The sequence below is a fragment of the Acomys minous genome (genome assembly GCF_964271855.1).
Source record: "Acomys minous genome assembly, chromosome: 1".
NCBI classification, from domain to species: domain Eukaryota; kingdom Metazoa; phylum Chordata; class Mammalia; order Rodentia; family Muridae; genus Acomys; species Acomys minous.
In genome coordinates, this window is record NC_140483.1 from 70,675,873 (window position 1) to 70,689,158 (window position 13,286).

The following is a 13,286-nucleotide window of genomic DNA, read 5'->3' on the forward strand; positions in this document are numbered from 1 at the left end:
CTGCCCTGGGAGAACAGCAAAAGAGGAGGAGCAGCTTGGCTTTAGTCATGGTTACCTCAGAGGGTGCAGGCTTGCAGTTGTTTTTTAGGTTGGCTTTGGTATGTGTGTTATTTCCTTAAAGAAGGCCCTTTAAACCCAGGGCAGCAGCCTATGCCTGCAGTCCACTACACAGCAAGGTGACCCTGGAGGACATCAGAAGGCCAAGGGCAGCCTTAGGGAGCTTGAAGCCTCGTCATACATATGATGTGCTGTCTCAAATAAGTAATACAGAAACAGCAAACACTTTCCTTCTCCCCTCTCTGTCTCTCTCTTTCTGTCCTTCTGTCTGTCTGTCTGTTGGAGACAGGGTCGATAGCCCATGCTGTCCTCAAACTTTTTGTATAGTAGAAGATGTTGAATTGCTGATCCTCCTGCCTTGTCTCTTGAGTGCTGGACCCTAGCAGCTGGATTTCCTCACAGGGTTGGGGATGGGGCTCGGTGCTTCATGGATGCTAGTCGAGCACTCTGTAACTGACTGCAGCTCCAGCCCTTCTTGTGGTTGTTTTATTTTTGAGAAAGGATCTCACAGAACTCCCTGTGTAGCCCAAGCTAACCCGAAACTCTGAATGACCTGCCTTCCTTGGCACTGCCCAGTACTGGCGTCACAAGCAAGAACCGCCACATCCAGCTTTCTTACTATTTAATCTTAATTTTTTTTTTGATGCTTCTCAAATACAGTGGTCAGATGTTCTCATGGTTTAAAAAAAAATATTCAGCATAAAAATTTGAATTTCAAACCGGGCAAAGTGGTGCATACCTTTAATCCTAGCACTCAGGAGGCAGAGGCAGGCTGATCTCTGTGAGTTCGAGGCCAGCCTGGTCTACAAAGTGAGTTCCAGGTCAGCCAGGGCAATTAAACAGAGAAACCTTGTCTCAAAAAACAAAACAAAACAAACAAAAACAAAACAAAAAAATTAATTTCAGTTAACTTTTAGTATAAGAATCTTAGATGAAAAAAAAAAGAATCTTAGATGACATTTGAGACTTACCCTAAGGAGGATATGTGCACGTCGGGGTCAGAAGACATCTTGTGAGAGGTGGTTCTTTCCCTCCACTATATCTGGATCCCAGAGGTGGAATTCAGATTCTCAAGGCTCCAGGCTTGACAGCAAGTGCCTTTATCCTCTGAGCAATGTGGCTAGAGACAGACAAACGCTGAGATTCCAGGCGTATCTGGGATGGAATGTGGGGAACAAATTCAAGTCCTCATGGTTGCGCCTTATCACTTGAGTCACCTCTCCAGGACCTGAAAAAGGATTTAATGTTCAGATGAAATTCAAAGCTGACTGGTACTCTGTATTTCTGCTCTGGGGTGCTCTTCCACCACTTTGCACCATGGCCTGCTCTGTCCCTTCCCATAGGTCTCTGCTAAGCTCACAAAAGTCTTCTCTGACCATCCAACTTAATACAATACCTCACATCCATTTCCCCCAAACTTGTCCTGGCCCTATCCAACTCATAACACACAATTCTTCATTTATTTTTGGCATCTAACTCCAGTACCTGATGTAATCTTTCAAAGGTGGACATTAGACTACTGTCTTGATCACGAATATGCAAGTGCCTACCATGGTTCCTGAATGTAGCCGGTGCTCTACAGACACAAGCTCAATGAATGGGTGTATACAGGAATAATTGAAGCTGTAATGCTTTATCCAAGGCCTCAGAAAGGGTTGGTATCTAGGTGATCCAGGGAGACAGACAGGAAAAGCAAGTCACAGCCCTTGGTGGAGCCTGACGAACCAGTCATTGCCATTTGTTCGTGTAACACACTCACTCCTGGACGCGGCCAGTTTGTTAACTAGGTTGTTGGGTCAACAGTTTGGTAAGGTTCCTGGAACCAGGAGTTGACAGTCAATCACATGCAATAGAGAGCTGGGGATGTGACTCAGTTGACGTAGTGCTTCCCTCGCGTTCATGAAGCCCTGGGGTCCATCCCCAGCACCACATAAACTAGGCATACAGATCAGTGACGTGGCTCAGTCAGTAAATGTGCTTGTCACCAGGACTGATAACTTGAGTTTCATTTCTGGTACACACATGATGAAAGCAGAGAATTCCAGCAGGCTGATCTCTAACTTCTGGACAAGTCAGCTAATAAATGTAATAAATATTTTTAAAAGGTGGTGTAGTAGAAGGTCAGCTTGGGCTACATGAGACCCTGTTTAAAAAAAAAAAAAGCCAGGTGTGGTGAGACATACCTTTAATCCCAGCAATCTGGAGGCAGAGGCATGTGGATCTCTGAGTTTGAGACCAACCTTGTAAGGTTAAAAAGTCCAAGATAACTTTCTAGTTTTCACTACTCCCTGAGCTCGGAAGCCCACCAATCACTGAGCTTGCAAGCTCAAAACTTGAAGTTCCACCAATCCCCACCTTGGAAATCTCCACCATTGGAAAACTCTTCCCCCAAGAAATCATATATAGGGCTGGAGAGATGGCTCAGAGGTTAAGTGCACTGGCTGCTCTTCCAAAGGTCCTGAGTTCAACTCCCAACAACCATATGGTGGCTCAAAACCATCTATAATGAGATCTGGTGCCCTTTTCTGGCCTGCTGACACATATGGAGGCAGAATGCTATATAAACAATAAATGAATCTTTAAAAAAAAAATAGAGCCAGGTGTGGTGGTACACTCCTTCAATCCCAGCACTCGGGAGGCAGAGGCAGGTAGACCACCTGCCTCTGCCTCCCGAGTGCTGGGATTAAAGATGTGCGCCACCACACCAGGCCCTTCTTTCTTTTTAACTCTTTACCTAAGAAAGAAAAAAAGAAAAATCACTGAGTCTTTTCTTTTTTTGGTTTTCCCAGACTGGGTGAATCTAAATTTTTATATTTTGTTTTTCTCTCTGAATAAGACCATTAATAACTTACAACCATCCCCTAGTGACAATAAACACCCATGGCCCAAAAAACTGAAAACCATCCCAATCCTTTAAAGGGAAATGGGGCATTGTTCTCTAACAGTGGTTTCCTGCTGAGTTTTGGGCATAGGGTACCTTTTTGGGCACTCAAATAAAATGGGGGGAAAAGAGTTAAACAAGCTAGCAATAACATTTGTGGTTCAGAGCCGGGCGTGGTGGCACACGCCTTTAATCCCAGCACTCGGGAGGCAGAGGCAGGCGGATCGCTGTGAGTTCGAGGCCAGCCTGGTCTACAAAGCGAGTCCAGGACAGCCGAGGCTACACAGAGAAACCCTGTCTCAAAAAACCAAAAAAAAAAAAAAAAAAACCAAAACAACAACAACAACAACAAAACCAAAAAAACAAAAACATTTGTGGTTCAGTCTCTTAAATGTTGAGAAATTCTAGCCTTAATATAAGTCCTGTTATAACTGTCTGAAATGTTGGACCAATTGATATCAGCAGTTTTCTTTGATGCTGTCCTGGGAACAGGTTTTGATGAGGAACAACAATTAAAGCAGTTGAAGCTGGAACATACAGAATGCTGGACCAGATGTGTCAGCATCTCAGCATCCAGCTTCTCCAGTGTCCGGGTCTTTTCTTCTGAAAACATATAGCTTCTCACAAGTAATATATAGTACTAAAATAATAAATGCATGAGATGTGCAAGGTGCACAGATCAATTAAGGATGTTTTCTGTTCTCAGTATGAGCAGAAGAAAGACATCTGTAAATCTCCATTCATGCCATATGAAGGATGGCTTTTACATGTCATGGGTCTTCTGTAGCCAACAAGAATTATTTGCTATGCATAGACATTCATGTCTCAGCCAGTCTCATACAAGTTACATGCTCTCTGTACCTCAATCCCTTTTAACCCTCAGTCTCCTCCTCCTCTTCCTAGCTAAGACCAAGTTGTCTTTAGGAAAGTATGTTGCTGGAAGGTGGGGTCAGAGAAAGACTTTAAGGAGTTTCCTTCCTTCCAGGTAGGCTCTCGGGGCTGGAACTCAGGCTGTCAGCCTTGTACCAAGTGCCTGATGAGCCACACTTTCAGCTCTCACCAGCAGTGCAGGATTGGAGACAAGGGACTGGAAGGGAGGTGTTGGGATGAAAACATTACCTGCCTGGTTTATTTTTCTTTCTTTCTTTCTTTCTTTCTTTCTTTCTCTTCTTCTTCTTCTTCTTCTTCTTCTTCTTCTTCTTCTTCTTCTTCTTCTTCTTTTCTCTTTCAGTGCTAGAGGGGAAACAGAGCTGAACAGTGACCAAGTCAAGGGCTCTATCATCCTGGAACCCAGTTATATTTCTTTCCCTTTTCATGTTTTCTCTTTTTTTTTTTTTTTTTTTGGTTTTTCGAGACAGGGTTTCTTTGTGTAGCCTTGGCTGTCCTGGACTCGCTTTGTAGACCAGGCTGGCCTCAAACTCACAGCGATCCGCTTGCCTCTGCCTCCCGAGTGCTGGGATTAAAGGCGTGCGCCATCATGCCCGGCTTCATGTTTTCTCTATTTATTTATTTTTATTTTTTATTTTTTGGTTTTTTTGACACAGGGTTTCTCTGTGTAGCCTTGGCTGTCCTGGATCACATTGTACACCAGGCTGGCCTCATTTTCTCTATTTATTATGTGAGTGTGCGCGCACACACACGTGCACCTTTGAGACAGAGTTTCAGTATATAGACCAGGCTGGCTTAAAACTTGAAAAATCCTCCTGACCCCAGTATTTCAGTGCTGGGATGACAGATGTGTGTCACCATGCATGGACTCTCCTCCCATTTCTAAGCAAGATCTCTGAACTAAACCAACAATTATTGACTAATGAAGTATAACTGGCTTGTTCACGGCTTTCAAGTTATTAATACAATCTGGTATAATAGACAATTTATATACTACACAAAAATAAAACAGAGTAAAGCTTCCTCTGCCCATCATGCAAGGATGGCCGACATGAACGTGCATGCAATGTGGTCCTGTGGTGGCTAACATGATGTTGATGACAAGCTTTATGTTTGTGAGTTGTTTTTTTTTTTTTAATTTTTTTTTAATTTTTTTTTTTTTTTTTTTTTTGAGACAAGGTTTCTCTGTGTAGCCTTGACTGTCCTGGACTCACTTTGTAGACCAGGCTGGCCTCGAACTCACAGCGATCCGCCTGCCTCTGCCTCCCGAGTGCTGGGATTAAAGGCATGCGCCACCACGCCCGGCATGTTTGTGAGTTGTTAAGATTTTCTGTGCTTAAGAGAACCATAAAGCAAAATTGGACTTCCAAATGTTAAGGGTTATTAAGAGTTGATTTTCAGGGCCTGGAGAGATGGCTCAGAGGTTAAGAGCGCTGACTGTTCTTCCAGTGGTCTTGAGTTCAATTACAAACAACCACATGGTGGCTCACAACCACCTGTACTAAGATCTGGTGCCCTCTGCTGGTGGGCAGGCATACATGCAGATAGAGCACTCATACATAAAAAATAATTAAATAAAAATCTAAAAAAAAAAGTTGACTTCCATAATTGCCTGGTTTTCTACAACTTTAACAAAACTGTTATTTATGCAAGGTCATAGGTCATGATGTTAAGCACTGTTTTTGTTAGAAGGTATCTTTTGTGCATTGTATTGATGCAACACCGGTCAATTAAAGAACCTATGGCCAGCTGGGCATGGTGGTGCACCCTTGGAATCCCAGCGCTCAGGGAGGCAGAGGCAGGTGAGTTCGAGGCCAGTTATTAGCTCAGCAGCACTAGCTTCAAGTATGCAGCTACCCGGTGCACTAGGATTTCAGATCAGACAGCAGCTGCGGCAGAGCGGTGGGGAAAAGCTACATCAGAAAACTCACCAGATGGGAACGAACCTAGTTGTGGTCAGGGAAGAGACTGGGTACCTCTGCTTCCAGTGAACCAGAGAGGTGCTAGCAGTCTCTTGGACAAAGGGAAGTGTTCATGCAACTCGGAAGGTGGAAGTTAGCTGGTGTTGGGTGCAGAAAAGTGGCAATCAATCAGGTAGTTAGGTGAGGGGAGTCTCAAAACCAGGGGAAAGGAGAAGGAGTCCCACCCTCTAAGATAGGAAATAGGGGAGAAACTTTAGGCTTTGGATTGACAGTACTAACCGTCATTCTATTTGACCTGAGAGATGGATTTCCTGTAGCTTACAAGAATCCTTCCTTTTTTTTTTTTTTTCTTTTCTTTTCTTTTTCTTTTTTTCTTTTTTGGTTTTTCGAGACAGGGTTTCTCTGTGTAGCCTTGGCCATCCTGGACTCACTTTGTAGACCAGGCTGGCCTCGAACTCACAGCGATCCACCTGCCTCTGCCTCCCGAGTGCTGGGATTAAAGGTGTGCGCCACCACGCCCGGCTTTTTTTTTGGTTTTTCAAGACAGAGTTTCTCTATGCAGCCTTGGCTGTCCTGGACTCACTTTGTAGACCAGGCTGGCCTCGGACTCACAGCGATCCGCCCGCCAAGGCTACCCAGAAAAACCCTGTCTCGAAAAAACAAAACAAAGAGAGAGAGAGAGGGAGAGAGAGAGAGAGAGAGAGAGAGAGAGAGAGAGAGAGAGAGAGAGAGAGAGAGAGAGAGAGAGAGAGAGAGAATAGATTTAGAGAAAAAAGCATTTTTTTTAAAAGCCAAGAGCCAGGTGTATTTGACTCTTTTAGTCCATAATTAATGGAGTTAACAAAGTTGAGAGTTTCAGGTCCCAGGCCTAGAGCCAGTCACTGTTTCGTGCAGGGGATTGACTCTGCTCCTGGCCTTCCCTAGCCTGCCTTGGGCTAGCTGAGCTCAGGGAGTAGGGATCCCACATGCACCCATATCGACTGAATTTCCGGTATACCTGTGGTGGGAAGTGGGGAAGGGACCAGGGCAGCACAGGAAGCTAGCAGTCAGGTGGCCAGGCCCTAAAGATGGCCAGGCCCTAAAGATGGCGGCCAGTCACCTGGCTGGGGCAGAGAGCAAGTGCTTTGGCAACTGTAACGACGGGCAGATTTAAAATGTTAGTAGGCTGTCAGCACAGGGGCAGGATTCCCAGGCAGGCAGCGCAGTGGCTCTGCCACCAGGGAAGTGGCTGAGGTGGTGGCCTTGGACTCTCTGCTGACCCTGTTCTGTCCCGTTCTCCTGTCCCACCCTCCGAGGTAATCCCAGAGAAGTCCACGGCCAATGGAGCTGATGATGGGTAGGGGTTGAGATTTACATGTAGCTTACCAAAGATATAGGAGGCAGGCAGACAGCACCGGTGCGGGGAGGTGCAGCCATTCGGACAGAGGCGGCGTTCTGGGTCCCAGGAGAGAGCGAAGCCGAAGAAATTTGTCTCAGTTTAGAATCGCAGTGAAGGTGGTAGTCTTGAGAAGCTGGAAGGCTTGGTCACAGCACAGGAAGTGGGAGAGCAGACGAAATGGTCCTCTGGGTTTCGTATCAGAGTCATGGCACCAATTATAGATGTATGTGTGTGTGTGTGCATGTGTGTGTGTGTGTGTATGTGTGTGTGTGTGTGTGTGTGTGTGTGTGTAAAGATAATGATAGATACAAGGCTCAGATATTATCGTGTAGAGGAGTTTTTTAAATGAACAGGGGGGCGGGGGGAAAGAAAAAAGGGGGAGAGGTACCCCAGAGGGAGAGAAAGTAAGAGGGTAGAGTAGGTAGATGGGGTAGAGAGAGAAAGTAAGAGGGGAGGGAGGAAAAGAGAGAGGGAGAGAGAGAGAGAGAGAGAGAGAAAGTAGAGAAATTAAGAGGGTACAGAGAGACCACATGGAGGGCCTGTCCTTTTATATGGCTCTGGGCAGGGTCATGCCCCCCCCCCCCCCCCCCCCGTGCCAGGTAAGCAATGACATCACAAGTAGGCAGACTAAAGCAGAATGCTAACAGTATACATGATAAATAGATAAATCTTTTTTAAAAAATGAAAGAAAGAAAATGCATTCCAGCTGGGCGTGGTGGCGCACGCCTTTAATCCCAGCACTCGGGAGGCAGAGGCGGGTGGATCGCTGTGAGTTCAAGGCCAGCCTGGTCTACAAAGTGAGTCCAGGACAGCCAAGGCTAACACAGAGAAACCCTGTCTCCAAAAACCAAAAAAAAAAAAAAAAAAAAAAAAAAAAAAAAAAAGAAAATGCATTCCAATCTTGCCCACAGGCCAATCTGACCTGAGGAGTTTCTCAATTGAGGTTCCTCTTCCCAAATGACTATAGTGCGAGGTTGACATAAAACTAGCCAGCAGGGCTGGAGAGATGGCTTGGTGTCTGTTCTTCCAGAGGACCTGGGTTCAAGTCCCAGCATCCACATGGCAGCTCACAACTGTCTGTAACTCCAGTTCCAAGGCATCTGACACCTACATCCAATGCACATAAAATAAAACTAAATAAAAAAAATTAAAAAAAAAACTAGCCAGCATAGGGGCTGATGAAATGGCAGCCCAGTGGATAAAATACTCACTGCCCAAGCTGGAGGACCAGGATTCAAATCCCTAGAATACATTTAAAAGCCAAGTGAGTGTGGTGGTGATAGGTCGGGGGCAAAGAGAGGGAAAATCCACAAGCAAAGTGGCTAGCCAGATAAGCTCAAAATTGCCTCAGTATACAAGGTGGGAACAATCTAGGAAGACAATGAACATCAGCATCTAGTTTGCACAGGCATGTGCACACATGTAAACCCATGCACATGTGAACCCACATACATGCACATCCATACGCACACATAGAAACCATACACACATACATACGCAAAATGTTTCTGTCTAAGCACTGACTCAGTATATCTGCACTGTGCTGGGATGAACTCAAGTCTCTCCACACTCAAGATTAGTGCTGGACCACTGATGTACACAAAAGGATGCTAACACCCTTTTCTTTTTTCTTTCTTTTTTGTTTTTTGTTTTGTTTTGTTAAGACAGGGTTTCTCTGTGTAGCCTTGGCTGTCCTAGACTCACTTTGTAAACCAGGCTGGCCTCGAACTCACAGCAATCCACTTGCCTTTGCCTCCCGAGTGCTGGGATTAACGCTGGGAATTGAACTCAGGACCTTTAGAAGAACAGACAGTGAGTGCTCTTAACCTCTGTGCTATCTCTCCAGTCTGTTATTCATTCATTCATTTTACAAATGCACTTTTATTTATTTACTTTTTATTAGTTTAAATTCAGGAAGGGAGCCTGGCGTGGTGGTGAATGCCTTTAATCCCAGCACTTGGGAGGCAGAGGCAGGCAGATCTCTGAGAGTTTGAGACCAGCCTGGTCTACAAAGTGAGCCCAAGGCAGCCAAGGCCACACAGAGAAATCTTGTCTCAAAAAACAAAAACAAAACAAACAAAAAAAAATCCAGGAAGGGTACAGCACCACACAGATTCTGTGTCCAATGGCCTTCGCAAGAAGGTTACTTTGGGTTATGGCACAAACCATGCCACTGTTTTCCATGGGCCAGAGTTACTTTTCCCCAGATCACTCTGGTTTTCTTTGGTTTGCTTCCAGGAGTCACTCTGTTGTTTTTTGCTTTATACACATAAGCATATCTCTTGCCTAAGTAGAACTCCATTTCATCAGTTTTATTTATTTATTTATTATGTATACAGCACTCTTCCTGCAGGCCAGAAAAGGGCATCAGATCTCATTATGGATGGTTGTGAACCACCATGTGGTTACTAGGAATTGAACCAGGACCTTTGGAAGAGCAGCCAGCAGAAACTGCTTTTAACTTCGGAGCCATCTCTCCAGCCTCCCATTTCATCAGTTTTTTTTTTTTTTTTTTTTTTTTTTTGGTTTTTCGAGACAGGGTTTCTCTGTGTAGCCTTGGCCATCCTGGACTCACTTTGTAGACCAGGCTGGCCTCGAACTCACAGCGATCCGCCTGCCTCTGCCTCCCGAGTGCTGGGATTAAAGGCATGCGCCACCACGCCCGGCCCATTTCATCAGTTTTAAGAAGAGCTGTTTTGGGGGCTGGAGAGATGGCTCAGATGTTAAGGGCACAATCTGTTCTTACAGAGGTCCTGAGTTCAATTCCCAGAAACCACATGGTGGCTCACAACAATCTATAATGTGATCTGATTCCCTCTTCTGGCATGCAGACAGAGCACTGTATACATAATAATAAATAATAATAATAAATATAATAAATAATAACTAAATAAATATTTAAAAAAGAAAAAAAGGTGGTGCATGCCTGTAATCCCAGCACTTGGATCCAACAAGGCAGGTGGATCGCTGTGAGTTCGAGGCCAGCCTGGTCTACAAAGTGACTCCAGGACAGCCAGGGCTACATAGAGATACCCTGTCTCAAAAAACCAAAAAAAAAAAAAAAAAAAAAAAAAAAAAAAAAAAAGAAAGAAAGAAAGAAAAAAAAAAGAAAAGAAAAAAAAAAAAGAGCTGTGTTCCAGAGACCTTGATTATAGCCAGCAAAAATGGCCTTGCACCACAGCCTTCCAGACAGAGTTAGGTTTTAGAAGGCCTGTGCCCAGCAGGCCTCCACAGGCACCAAGATGGCAGAAAGAGCATCTTTTAAGAAATTTAAGCACTTAATTGGGGAGGAGATCCCCCTCAGGCATGGACCTAAGGGAGGGTACTAGGGTGGGGGTGGGAGGGTAGTAGGAACGGGAGGATATGAGTGATGGGAGAACAACTGAGTTGTAATCTGAATAAATTAATAAAAAAAAAAAGAAAGGAAGAAATTTAAGCATTTAAGCATCAAGAAATTTTATCTTATGTGCACATTTTTTTGCCCGCATGCGTATCTGCACCACTCATGTGCGTGTTATTCTGAGAGCCCAGAATTGGGCATTAGATGTCCTGGTACTGGAGTTACAGACACTCGTGAGCTACCATGTGGGGTGTTATGATCAAACCCGGTCTTCTGGAGAGCTCCTAACTACTGATCCATCTCTCCACCCCAGGCTCCTGCACAATTCTAGTTTGTTCTGTTTTAAAATTGGACTAGAGAACCCAGTGCAGTGGCTCGCACCTTTAATCCCAGCGTTCAGAGGCAGGCAGAGCTCTGTGTTCAAGGCAGCCTGGAACTGGGTCCCAGGACAGCCAGGTCCTCACAGAGAAGCCCTGTCTCCAACCAGCTAACCAACCAACAAAATGATTGGACTGGAGGTTGGAAAGATGGCTAAATGGTTGTTCTTGCAGAGGACCTGGGTTCAATTTCCATCACCCACATCGTGGTTCACAACCACCCACACCTCCTGTTCCAGGTCAGATGCCCTTTTATGATCTCCAAGGGTCCCAGACATGTGCACGACGCACACACATACTCATGTGCAGCACTCAACGTGCATTTTATTTTATTTTAATTAATCAAGTTATTTTTTGGTTTATCCAGACAGGGTTTCTCTGTGTAACCTTGGCTGTCCTGGACTCACTTTGTAGACCAAGCTGGCCTCAAACTCACAGTGATCCGACTGCCTCTACCTCCCAAGTGCTGGGATTAAAGGCATACACCACCACACCCAGCACTCAACGTGCATTTAAAAAAAAACCTAAAAAGCATAGGCTAGTTCAAAAGCCTGTGGCTGGCTGGTGGCAGCACATGCCTTTAATCTCAGCACTTGGGAGGCAGAGGAAGGAAGATCTCTGAGTTTGACACCAGCTTGGTTGCAGAATGAGTTCCACAACAGCCAGGGCTACAAGGAGAAACTCTGTCTCCAAAAGCCAAAACCAAAAAACCCCAAAACAAAAACAAAAAAACCCAAAAAACAAAAAACCAAAAAAACCAAAACAAACAAAACCAAGAGCCTGTGGCTAGGATGGAGACTCATCACTGATCAAAGTCTAAGAATAAGTAACTTAATTATTGGGCACTAAAAGCAACATCTATAGCCTCCTCCAAGGCTCAGGGAACATAACAGTAGAGGGAGTAGAAAGACTGTAAGAGCCATAGGGTGGTGAGGAGACCTGGGGAACACTGTCTACTGGCTATGGCATGGACACTGCACTCAGGAACTCACAGCAGCTATGGTGACTGGCACAAGATGTACACACGTACACATGCATAGATATGAAAGTAGAGAGGGGTCCAGTGGGAAAGTGGGAAGGGGCCAGTAGAAGGGGGAAGGAAATGTGAACACAATGCATTGTACACATGTATAAAGTGGTCAAGGTTTTTACACATTGGTAATTGAAAACAGCAGAGAGCTGGAGAGATGATTCATCAGTTAAGAGCTTGCTGCTCAGGCAGGGTGTGGTGGTGCACGCCTTTAATTCCAGTACTCGGGAAGCAGAGGCAGGAGGATTGCTGTGAGTTTGAGGCCATCCTGGTCTACAAAGGAAGTCTAGGACAGCCAGGGCTACACAGAGAAACCCTGTCTTGAAAAAAAAAACCAACAAAACAAAACCAAAAACAAACAAACAAAAAGAGCTTGCTGCTCAGGGCTGGAGAGATGGCTCAGAGGTTAGGAGTACTGGCTGCTCTTCGAGAGGTCCTGAGTTCAATTTCCAGCAACCATGTGGTGGCTCACCACCATCTATAATGTGATATGGTGCCCTCTTCTGGCCTGCAGGTGTACATCCAGGTAGAGCACTGTATACATAATAATAAATAAATCTTTAAAAAAAAAAAAGCTTACAGCTCTTGCAGATGACCTAAGTTCTGCTCCCAAGACCCATATGGCAGTTTATAAGCATCTGTAACTCCAGCTTCAGGGTATCCATGGGCAACAGGCATGCACATGGTGTATATACATGTATGTAGACAAAATAGTTGCATACATTTAAAAAATCTTTAAAATGTAATGATAAGGGCTGGAGAGATGTCTCAGAGATTAAAGGCACTGATTGCTCTTCCAGAGGTTCTGAATTCAATTCCCAGCAACCACGTGGTGGCTCACAACCATCTATAATGTGATCTGATGCCCTCTTCTGGCCTGCAGGTGTACATGCAGACAGAGTACTGTGTACATAATAATAAATAAATAAATATTTTTTTTAATGTAAAGACAAACAATAATGGGCAGAAACTGCAGATATTCTTCGGTGGTTATTTTAGGGTTTAACTTGCTGTGATGAACTGCAAGACCAAAACACCAGCTTTATTTTCCTTACAGTTACATATACCAGTTCATCATCAATAGCAATGAGGGCAGGAACTCAAACAGGCAGGAACCTGGAGGCAGGAGCTGATGCAGAGGCCATGGAGGGATGCTGCTTACTGGCTTGTTCTTCATGACTAAGCCTGATTTCTTACAGAACCCAGGACCACCAGTCCATTGTAGTCATGGACCAACCCTCTGAAACTGTAAGCAAGCCCTAAATTAAATGCTTTTTTTTTTTTAAATAAGCCTTGGTCATGGTGTCTCTTCACAGCAATAGCACAGTATCTAAGGCAATGGTGCACACTTGTAATTCCCGGTGGAACCAGAAAAGTCAGGAGTTCGTGGCTAGCTCAAGCTAGGAATTGATT